The 11,594-nt window shown below is 42.6% G+C and overlaps 1 protein-coding gene across 1 annotated transcript in view; it reads left to right on the forward strand.

Annotated features, from left to right (window-relative positions):
- The window catches only part of LOC139416025 (BCL6A transcription repressor a), a 60,563-nt gene that overhangs the window by 26,688 nt on the left and 22,281 nt on the right, over nt 1–11,594 (forward strand). The window lies entirely within an intron of this gene.

Raw genomic sequence — 11,594 nt, forward strand, 5'->3', positions numbered from 1 at the left:
ACAGCACCACACACCACATACCATACAGCATCACACACCACATACCATACAGCATCACACACCACATACCATGCAGCATCACACACCACATACCATGCAGCATCACACACCACATACCATACAGCATCACACACCACATACCATACAGCATCACACATTACATACCATACAGCACCACACATTACATACCATACAGCATCACACACTACATACCATACAGCATTACACATTACATACCATACAGCATCACACATTACATACCATACAGCATCACACACTACATACCATACAGCATCACACACTACATACCATACAGCACCACACACCACATACCATACAGCATCACACACTACATACCATACAGCATCACACATTACATACCATACAGCATCACACATTACATACCATACAGCATCACACACTACATACCATACAGCATCACACACTACATACCATACAGCACCACACACCACATACCATACAGCATCACACACTACATACCATACAGCATCACACACTACATACCATACAGCATCACACACTACATACCATACAGCATCACACACTACATACCATACAGCATCACACACCGCCCCCACTTTACCGTCTCACTCTCTTCTTGTGTGTGAATGACCTATGCATAATTTACCCAGAGATGTGCACATTAAACAAGTGAGTGTGACAGCTGAAACCACTACAAAGATTTCCTGTTCTTCCTCGTGTGTTTCGGCTGCGTGCCTCTGTGCCCTGAGAGCGGAGAAACAATGCCTTCTCCTTTTTACCACGCCCCTCCCCGCGCCCTCTGACCTATATGTGGTCATAAAACTCATTCTTGGAACTCACGCCAGTCGTGCAACCTACTGTACATGCCTGTTCATGTGTTCAAACAAGGAATCTGTCTTATAGAAGAAAAAAAAAATTAAGGGTGAGAATGTTTTTTAACATAACCTTTGGCCTTTTGCAGTGTATCCTGGGTCATGATATTGTGCAAAGGGTTCAAGTGGGTTAACCTCGGGCAGTCAGTCGACCCTTCACCTGGCAACAGGCAGTGATTGTGAGTCTCAAATAGCACCCTATTCCCTATGTAGTGCACGATTTCTACATGCTACTTATTTACTATCGAGGGCATATCAGGGATTCAACCAACCCCTCTTTACGCTGCTGCTACTCTCTGTTCATCATATCTGCACAGTCACTTTAACCATACCTACATGTACATACTACCTCAATCAGCCTGACTAACCGGTGTCTGTATGTAGCCTCTCTACTGTATATAGCCTCTCTACTGTATATAGCCTCTCTACTGTATATAGCCTCTCTACTGTATATAGCCTCTCTACTGTATGTAGCCTCTCTACTGTATATACCCTCTCTACTGTATATAGCCTCTCTACTGTATATAGCCTCTCTACTGTACATAGCCTCTCTACTGTATGTAGCCTCTCTACTGTATATAACCTCTACTGTATATAGCCTCTCTACTGTATATAGCCTCTCTACTGTATATAGCCTCTCTACTGCACATAGCCTCTCTACTGTATATAGTCTCTCTACTGTATATAGCCTCTCTACTGTATATAGCCTCTCTACTGTATATAGCCTCTCTACTGTACATAGCCTCTCTACTGTATATAGTATCTCTACTGTATATAATCTCTCTACTGTATATAGTCTCTCTAATGTATATAGCCTCTTTACTGTACATAGCCTCTCTACTGTATATAGCCTCTACTGTATATAGCCTCTCTACTGTATATAGCCTCTCTACTGTATATAGCCTCTCTACTGTATATAGTCTCTCTACTGTATATAGCCTCTCTACTGTATATAACCTCTCTACTGTATATAGCCTCTCTACTGTATATAGCCTATCTACTGTATATAGCCTCTCTACTGTATATAGCCTGTCTTTTTACTGTTGTTTTATTTCATTACCTACCTATTGTTCACCTAACACCTTTTTTGCACTATTGGTTAGAGCCTGTAAGTAAGCATTTCACTGTAAGGTCTACTACACCTGTTGTATTCAGCATTTCACTGTAAGGTCTACTACACCTGTTGTATTCAGCATTTCACTGTGAGGTCTACTACACCTGTTGTATTCAGCATTTCACTGTAAGGTCTACTACACCTGTTGTATTCAGCATTTCACTGTAAGGTCTACTACACCTGTTGTATTCAGCATTTCACTGTAAGGTCTACTACACCTGTTGTTTTCAGCATTTCACTGTAAGGTCTACTACACCTGTTGTATTCAGCATTTCACTGTAAGGTCTACTACACCTGTTGTATTCAGCATTTCACTGTAAGGTCTACTACACCTGTTGTATTCAGCATTTCACTGTAAGGTCTACTACACCTGTTGTATTCAGCATTTCACTGTAAGGTCTCCTACACCTGTTGTATTCAGCATTTCACTGTGAGGTCTACTACACCTGTTGTATTCAGCATTTCACTGTGAGGTCTACTACACCTGTTGTATTCAGCATTTCACTGTAAGGTCTACTACACCTGTTGTATTCAGCATTTCACTGTAAGGTCTACCTACACCTGTTGTATTCAGCATTTCACTGTAAGGTCTACTACACCTGTTGTATTCAGCATTTCACTGTGAGGTCTACTACACCTGTTGTATTCAGCATTTCACTGTGAGGTCTACTACACCTGTTGTATTCAGCATTTCACTGTAAGGTCTACTACACCTGTTGTATTCAGCATTTCACTGTAAGGTCTACTACACCTGTTGTATTCAGCATTTCACTGTGAGGTCTACCTACACCTGTTGTATTCAGCATTTCACTGTGAGGTCTATCTACACCTGTTGTATTCAGCATTTCACTGTAAGGTCTACTACACCTGTTGTATTCAGCATTTCACTGTGAGGTCTACTACACCTGTTGTATTCAGCATTTCACTGTGAGGTCTACTACACCTGTTGTATTCAGCATTTCACTGTAAGGTCTACTACACCTGTTGTATTCAGCATTTCACTGTAAGGTCTACTACACCTGTTGTATTCAGCATTTCACTGTAAGGTCTACTACACCTGTTGTATTCAGCATTTCACTGTAAGGTCTACTACACCTGTTGTATTCAGCATTTCACTGTAAGGTCTACTACACCTGTTGTATTCGGCGCCTGTGACAAATAAACTTTGATGTGATTTGACCTTTCGGTTACCAACGCTCTTAACTACTAGGCCACCTGCGGCCCTACACTTTTGACCAGGACTGCACTATATAGGGAATAGGGTGTATATAGGGAATAGGGTGTATATAGGGAATAGGGTGTATATAGGGAATAGGGTGTGTATAGGGAATAGGGTGTATATAGGGAATAGGGTGTATATAGGGAATAGGGTGTATATTAGGAATAGGGTGTATATAGGGAATAGGGTGTATATAGGGTGTATATAGGGAATAGGGTGTATATAGGGTGTATAAAGGGAATAGGGTGTATATAGGGAATAGGGTGTATATAGGGTGTATATAGGGAATAGGGTGTATATAGGGTGTATAAAGGGAATAGGGTGTATATAGGGAATAGGGTGTATATAGGGAATAGGGTGTGTATAGGGAATAGGGTGTATATAGGGAATAGGGTGTATATTAGGAATAGGGTGTATATAGGGAATAGGGTGTATATAGGGAATAGGGTGTATATAGGGAATAGGGTGTATATAGGGAATATGGTGTATATAGGGAATAGGGTGTATATAGGGAATAGGGTGTATATAGGGAATAGGTTGTATATAGGGAATAGGGTGTATATAGGGAATAGGGTGTATATAGGGAATATGGTGTATATAGGGAATAGGGTGTATATAGGGAATAGGGTGTATTTTGAAACGCTGCCAGGGACATCCATCCATGACTCAGAGACACGCAGTCTCGACCCCCCACACACCTTTCCTTTCCACCACAACATAATTTCATGTTCACAGACACACACACACACACACACACACACACACACACACACACACACACACACACACACACACACACACACACACACACACACACACACACACACACACACACACACACACACACTCACACACACACACACACATACACACACACACACACACATTTACACACATACACACACACACACACACACACACACACACACACACACACATACACACACACACACACACACACACATACGCAGGTACATTACTCTCTCTCACACACACACACACACACACACACACACACACACACACACACACACAGTGAACTACAATGAACTGAATGCTAACACTGTGTTATCGAACGGTTGTCCATATGACAATCCTTCAGGCCCACAACGAGAAACGACAAAATATATATTTTTTTAAATAAAGAAACATCCTGAACAACAGAAAAAAGAACAAGTATTTACTTAAAAGTGAGGCAGGAACTGAGAAGACCTCTGTGTTCGTCCCAAACGGCACCCTATTCCCTATACAGTGCACTACTTTTGACCAGAGCCAATAAGGTGTGAATAGGGAATAGGGTACCGTTTGGGATACCACCCTCTGTAGTCGCTAGCAGCAGATCTGTGGTGTTGCAGCCTGGTTGCATCATAGCAGCCTCACAGAACAGAGGCAGAAGCTCTTCACACTCACATCTTTGCTGACAATGAACACTGAAGTTGGCAGAAATGTGCAAAGTGTGTGTGAGGCAACCTCCGGGCCTCCGGCTGTCGACACTGGGCACCGCTCTCCAATGACCTCCTCTGATATCCTGTAACAGCTATCCTATCATCTCACACCATCACTCTGCTATCCTATCATCTCACACCATCACTCTGCTATCCTATCATCTCACACCATCACTCTGCTATCCTATCATCTCAAACCATCACTCTGCTATTCTATCATCTCACACCATCACTCTGCTATCCTATCATCTCACACCATCACTCTGATATACTATCAAACCATCACTCTGATATCCTATCATCTCACACCATCACTCTGCTATCCTATCACACCATCACTCTGCTATCCTATCATCTCACACCATCACTCTGATATACTATCAAACCATCACTCTGCTATCCTATCATCTCACACCATCACTCTGCTATCATCTCAAACCATCACTCTGCTATCCTATCATCTCACACCATCACTCTGCTATCCTATCATCTCACACCATCACTCTGATATACTATCAAACCATCACTCTGATATCCTATCATCTCACACCATCACTCTGCTATCCTATCACACCATCACTCTGCTATCCTATCATCTCACACCATCACTCTGATATACTATCAAACCATCACTCTGCTATCCTATCATCTCACACCATCACTCTGCTATCATCTCAAACCATCACTCTGCTATCCTATCATCTCACACCATCACTCTGTTATCCTATCATCTCACACCATCACTCTGATATACTATCAAACCATCACTCTGATATCCTATCATCTCACACCATCACTCTGCTATCCTATCACACCATCACTCTGCTATCCTATCATCTCACACCATCACTCTGATATACTATCAAACCATCACTCTGCTATCCTATCATCTCACACCATCACTCTGCTATCATCTCAAACCATCACTCTGCTATCCTATCATCTCACACCATCACTCTGCTATCCTATCATCTCACACCATCACTATGCTCTCCTATCATCTCACACCATCACTCTGCTATCCTATCATCTCACACCATCACTCTGCTATCCTATCATCTCACACCATCACTCTGCTATCCTATCATCTCACACCATCACTCTGCTATCCTATCATCTCAAACTATCACTCTGCTATTGTATCATCTCAAACCATCACTCTGCTATCCTATCACACCATCACTCTGCTCTCCTATCATCTCAAACCATCACTCTGCTATCCTATCATCTCACACCATCACTCTGATATCCTATCCTCTCAAACCATCACTCTGCTATCCTATCATCTCAAACCATCACTCTGCTATCCTATCATCTCAAACCATCACTCTGCTATCCTATCACACCATCACTCTGTTATCCTATCATCTCAAACCATCACTCTGCTATCCTATCATCTCACACCATCACTCTGCTATCCTATCACACCATCACTTTGCTATCCTATCACACCATCACTCTGCTATCCTATCATCTCACACCATCACTCTGCTATCCTATCATCTCAAACCATCACTCTGCTATCCTATCATCTCACACCATCACTCTGCTATCCTATCATCTCACACCATCACTCTGCTATCCTATCACACCATCACTCTGCCATCGTATCATCTCAAACCATCACTCTGCTATCCTATCACACCATCACTCTGCTATCCTATCATCTCACACCATCACGCTGCTATCCTATCACACCATCACTCTGCTATCCTATCATCTCACACCATCACGCTGCTATCCTATCAAACCATCACTCTGCTATCCTATCATCTCAAACCATCACAACATTCTTAGCTAGCAGAAATAGTTTCATGCTGTTTTGGGATGTCTCAGAGAGAGAGGAGTTTGTACATGTGAGGAATAGGCCGACAGTATCGCAGGGCCGTGTCCCGCTTGCATCCCTTTCATGGTTCTGTGGCTCTAAAAGAGCATCAGTGAAACACAAAGTACACATACCTGTGGAGGTGGAAGGACAATCAGTGAAACACAAAGTACACATACCTGTGGAGGTGGAAGGACAATCAGTGAAACACAAAGTACACATACCTGTGGAGGTGGAAGGACAATCAGTGAAATAGCACTCCTAGCAGAGGATTACGTTGTGTGACCTGTAACATAAGCAACCCATAAGGCAGTGGTTCCCAACCAGGAGTACTAAGGAACCCTGGGGGTACCTGCCCTATCCACAGGGGACACTTAATGGGTCCTCCAGACAGAGGGTACCTGCCCTATCCACAGGGGACACTTAATGGGTCCTCCAGACAGAGTCAAATTCAGTTGATGGTACAGTAAACGAAAAAGGTTGGGAACCACTACCATAAGGTTACAATGAGTTATGTCCCCCCACACCAAACCCCCTGCCGTCCACCCACACCAAGCCCCCTGCCGTCCCCCCACACCAAACCCCCTACCGTCCCCACACACCAAACCCCCTGCCGTCCCCCCACACCAAACCCCCTGCCGTCCCCCCACACCAAGCACCCTGCCGTCCCCCCACACCAAACCCCCTACCGTCCCCCCACACCAAACCCCCTACCGTCCCCCCACACCAAGCCCTCTGCCGTCCCCCCACACCAAACCCCCTGCCATCCCCCCACACCAAGCCCCCTGCCGTCCCCCCACACCAATCCCCCTGCCGTCCCCCCACACCAAGCCCCCTGCCGTCCCCCACACCAAAGTGGGACGGCAGGGGGCTTGGTGTAGGGGGCATAACTGATTGATTAGGAGAGGAGGGTGCAGTAGGTATTGATTAGGAGAGGAGGGTGCAGTAGGTATTGATTAGGAGAGGAGGATGCAGTAGGTATTGATTAGGATAGGAGGGTGCAGTAGGTATTGATTAGGAGAGGAGGGTGCAGTAGGTATTGATTAGGAGAGGAGGATGCAGCAGGTATTGATTAGGATAGGAGGGTGCAGTAGGTATTGATTAGGAGAGGAGGGTGCAGTAGGTATTTATTAGGAGAGGAGGGTGCAGTAGGTATTGATTAGGATAGGAGGGTGCAGTAGGTATTGATTAGGAGAGGAGGGTGCAGTAGGTATTGATTAGGTAGTTCCCCCCCATCACCTTCCTCCATCTCCATCTTATCTAAGTGGGTCATTTATTTTTGTGTAGAATTGGTTGAGTAAAAGTTTGCCAAGGTCTTGCAGTAATTATCTCCATGGCTGTATCGCTATACCCAGCAGGGGGGCCTTCTTGTATTCTCTCTATAATGCATCAGCCCCGTGTTGGAGGGAGCGCCTTAAACATCCCCCCAGTGGATTGGAAAAAAAGTTGACGCTGCTCTTTGTTTGGAGCAGAGACATATTAGTGTCTTTATTTGGCAGTGCGGAATCTGAGATTGTTGTAATTATTTTGTAGTGGTTGGTTTTCTCCCTGTTGGATTGGGAACACCTGGGATGCTTTTAGTGGGAAACCGCGGCGGCATGCCCGGATAGATGGCCGGATGGATGAGAAGAACTCCACAGGGAGAAAGAAGTATTTTAAAACGGGGTACATACCGTCACATAAAGGTTGAGAAAAACAGCAATATCTTTAAATAGAATGAAAGTCAAAGAGTTCACTATTGGATTCACTTACTGCTTCCCAAACAAAAGCTCCGGGGGCTTTGAATGACGGTATAAACACGATGTCATTATTATATTTTATTATAAAGTTAACACGATGTCCTTATTATCTTTTATTATAAAGTTAACATGATGTCATTATTATCTTTGATTATGAAGTTAACACGATGTCATTATTATCTTTGATTATGAAGTTAACACGATGTCATTATTATCTTTGATTATGAAGTTAACACGATGTCATTATTATCTTTGATTATGAAGTTAACACGATGTCATTATTATCTTTTATTATAAAGTTAACATGATGTCATTATTATCTTTGATTATGAAGTTAACACGATGTCATTATTATCTTTGATTATGAAGTTAACACGATGTCATTATTATCTTTGATTATGAAGTTAACACGATGTCATTATTATCACTGATTATGAAGTTAACACGATGTCATTATTATCTTTGATTATGAAGTTAACACGATGCCATTATTATCTTTGATTATGAAGTTAACACGATGCCATTATTATCTTTGACTTTAAAGTTAACATTCTCTAAATGTTAAAGACCACATTCTCTAAATCTAACTGAAAGTTTTGAAGCCCTGGCCAGGATGTGTGTTGATGTCCACGACGTAGGGTGTGTTTCAAATGGCCACCTATTCCCTACATAGTGCACTACTGGTCATAGGCTCTAGTCTAAAGTAGTGCACTACTGGTCATAGGGCTCTGGTCTAAAGTAGTGCACTACTGGTCATAGGGCTCTGGTCTAAAGTAGTGCACTACTGGTCATAGGCTCTAGTCTAAAGTAGTGCACTACTGGTCATAGGGCTCTGGTCTAAAGTAGTGCACTACTGGTCTCTAGTCTAAAGTAGTGCAGGGTAGCCTAGTGGTTAGAGCGTTGGACTAGTAACCGAAAGGTTGCAAGTTCAAATCCCCGAGCTGACAAGGTACAAATCTGTCGTTCTGCCCCTGAACAGGCAGTTAACCCACACAAAATAAGAATTTGTTCTTAACTGACTTGCCAAGGTTAAAGGTTAAAATAAAAAAATTAAAAGGGCTCTGGTCTAAAGTAGTGCACTACTGGTCATAGGGCTCTGGTCTAAAGTAGTGCACTACTGGTCATAGGGCTCTGGTCTAAAGTAGTGCACTACTGGTCATAGGGCTCTGGTCTAAAGTAGTGCACTACTGGTCATAGGGCTCTGGTCTAAAGTAGTGCACTACTGGTCATAGGGCTCTGGTATAAAGTAGTGCACTACTGGTCATAGGCTCTGGTCTAAAGTAGTGCACTACATAGAGAATAGGGTGCCATTTGGAAAGAACAGTAATGACCTCAAGAGAGCACACCTCGTTCCGCACCACGGGCCCAATCATAAATTAATTTAGTCAACATGACAGGAATGATGACAGGTTAATGACAGAGTTGATGACAGGATAGATGACAGAGTTGATGACAGGATAGATGACAGGGTTGATGATAGGATAGATGACAGGGTTGATGACAGAGTTGATGACAGGATAGATGACAGGGTTGATGATAGGATAGATGACAGAGTTGAAGACAGGAATGATGACAGGGTTGATGACAGTGTTGATGACAGGATAGATGACAAGGTTGATGACAGAGTTGATGACAGTGTTGATGACAGGATAGATGACAGGGTTGATGACAGGGTTGAAGACAGGATAGATGACAAGGGTGATGACAGGGTTGATGACAGTGTTGATGACAGGATAGATGACAGGGTTGATGACAGGATAGATGACAGGATTGATGACAGGGTTGAAGACAGGAATGATGACAGGATAGATGACAGGGTTGATGACAGAGTTGATGACAGGATAGATGACAGGGTTGATGACAGAGTTGATGACAGTGTTGATGACAGGATAGATGACAGAGTTGATGACAGGGTTGAAGACAGGAATGATGACAGGATAGATGACAGGGTTGATGACAGAGTTGATGACAGGATAGATGACAGGGTTGATGACAGAGTTGATGACAGTGTTGATGACAGGATAGATGACAGGGTTGATGACAGGGTTGAAGACAGGAATGATGACAGGATAGATGACAGGGTTGATGACAGTGTTGATGACAGGATAGATGACAGGGTTGATGACAGGGTTGATGACAGGATAGATGACAGGGTTGATGACAGGGTTGATGATAGGATAGATGACAGGGGTGATGACAGTGTTGATGACAGGGTTGATGACAGGGTTGATGATAGGATAGATGACAGGGGTGATGACAGTGTTGATGACAGGGTTGATGACAGGGTTGATGATAGGATAGATGACAGGGTTGATGACAGTGTTGATGACAGGGTTGATGACAGGATAGATGACAGGCTTGATGATTTCTTCTTAAATCAGCCATTAATCCCCTTGTGACAGGAGGACTAGAAGCTTGTATTTAAAGTAATAGTTTCACCACATTAAAACTAGAGGGCAGTACTAGTAACAGAGGTTGACCTTAAAATGAAGGACAGACGTAAATGAATCACATTAAATAATATTCTTCAGAAATGACTTTGTCAAAGCAACAGAATAAGTAGGGATTTACAACGATAGTGAAATTGATAAATTATGGGATTAAGAACTTTCCTAGAAGTGACACAGGGTTGAGGGACCTTAGTAAGCCTTATTATTATTCAATTCTCCGTGTGGTTTATATTGAAGTAAACGTCATTTAATAGAACAGGCTTTTACATTTAATATTGGTGCACAATAAAAGGCACTTTTTAAAAAAAAAATTTACCCAGGAATGTAAAGTGTATCTTTCACATAATTTTAACATAATTACCCAGGAATGTAATTATTTACTAAATAAAGTTTAGGTAACCTATAATTAATATCCAAATAAGTCTAAAGTATTTTATCAACTTATTTTTCAGTACTCAGTACTCTTTTGAATAGTTTCTGACATTAACGTTGACCTAAATAATAATTTATAATAATTTGTCAGTTAAATATTATTAGTTGTGTGTGGTGGTGGTGGTGGGGGGGTGGGGAGGTCATTCCTCTGGCTTGTAAAACATGGACGTCGCTGACGCTCTAAACGTGAGGAGTTGTAGTCAGGGAGTTCTATAGATGCAGCCTTCAAGCTTTTGTTTGTAAAATGAGTTGTTTTTGTTTGTTGTTGTTGTTTTTTTACACGACAGCAGGTACAAGATTCGTCACCGTCGATCATTTCTGTAGGCAGATTGTGTGTGTGTAGTTTACTAAAGGTTATAACCTCTCTGACTCATGTATCAACTCCGCTCTACATCTACACAATGAACCGATACAGAGAGAGAGAGAGAGAGAGAGAGAGAGAGAGAGAGAGACAGAGAGAAACAGAGAGAGAGAGAGAGAGAGAGAGAGAGAGAG

Source organism: Oncorhynchus clarkii, chromosome 1, assembly GCF_045791955.1.
Source record: "Oncorhynchus clarkii lewisi isolate Uvic-CL-2024 chromosome 1, UVic_Ocla_1.0, whole genome shotgun sequence".
Classification (NCBI taxonomy): domain Eukaryota; kingdom Metazoa; phylum Chordata; class Actinopteri; order Salmoniformes; family Salmonidae; genus Oncorhynchus; species Oncorhynchus clarkii.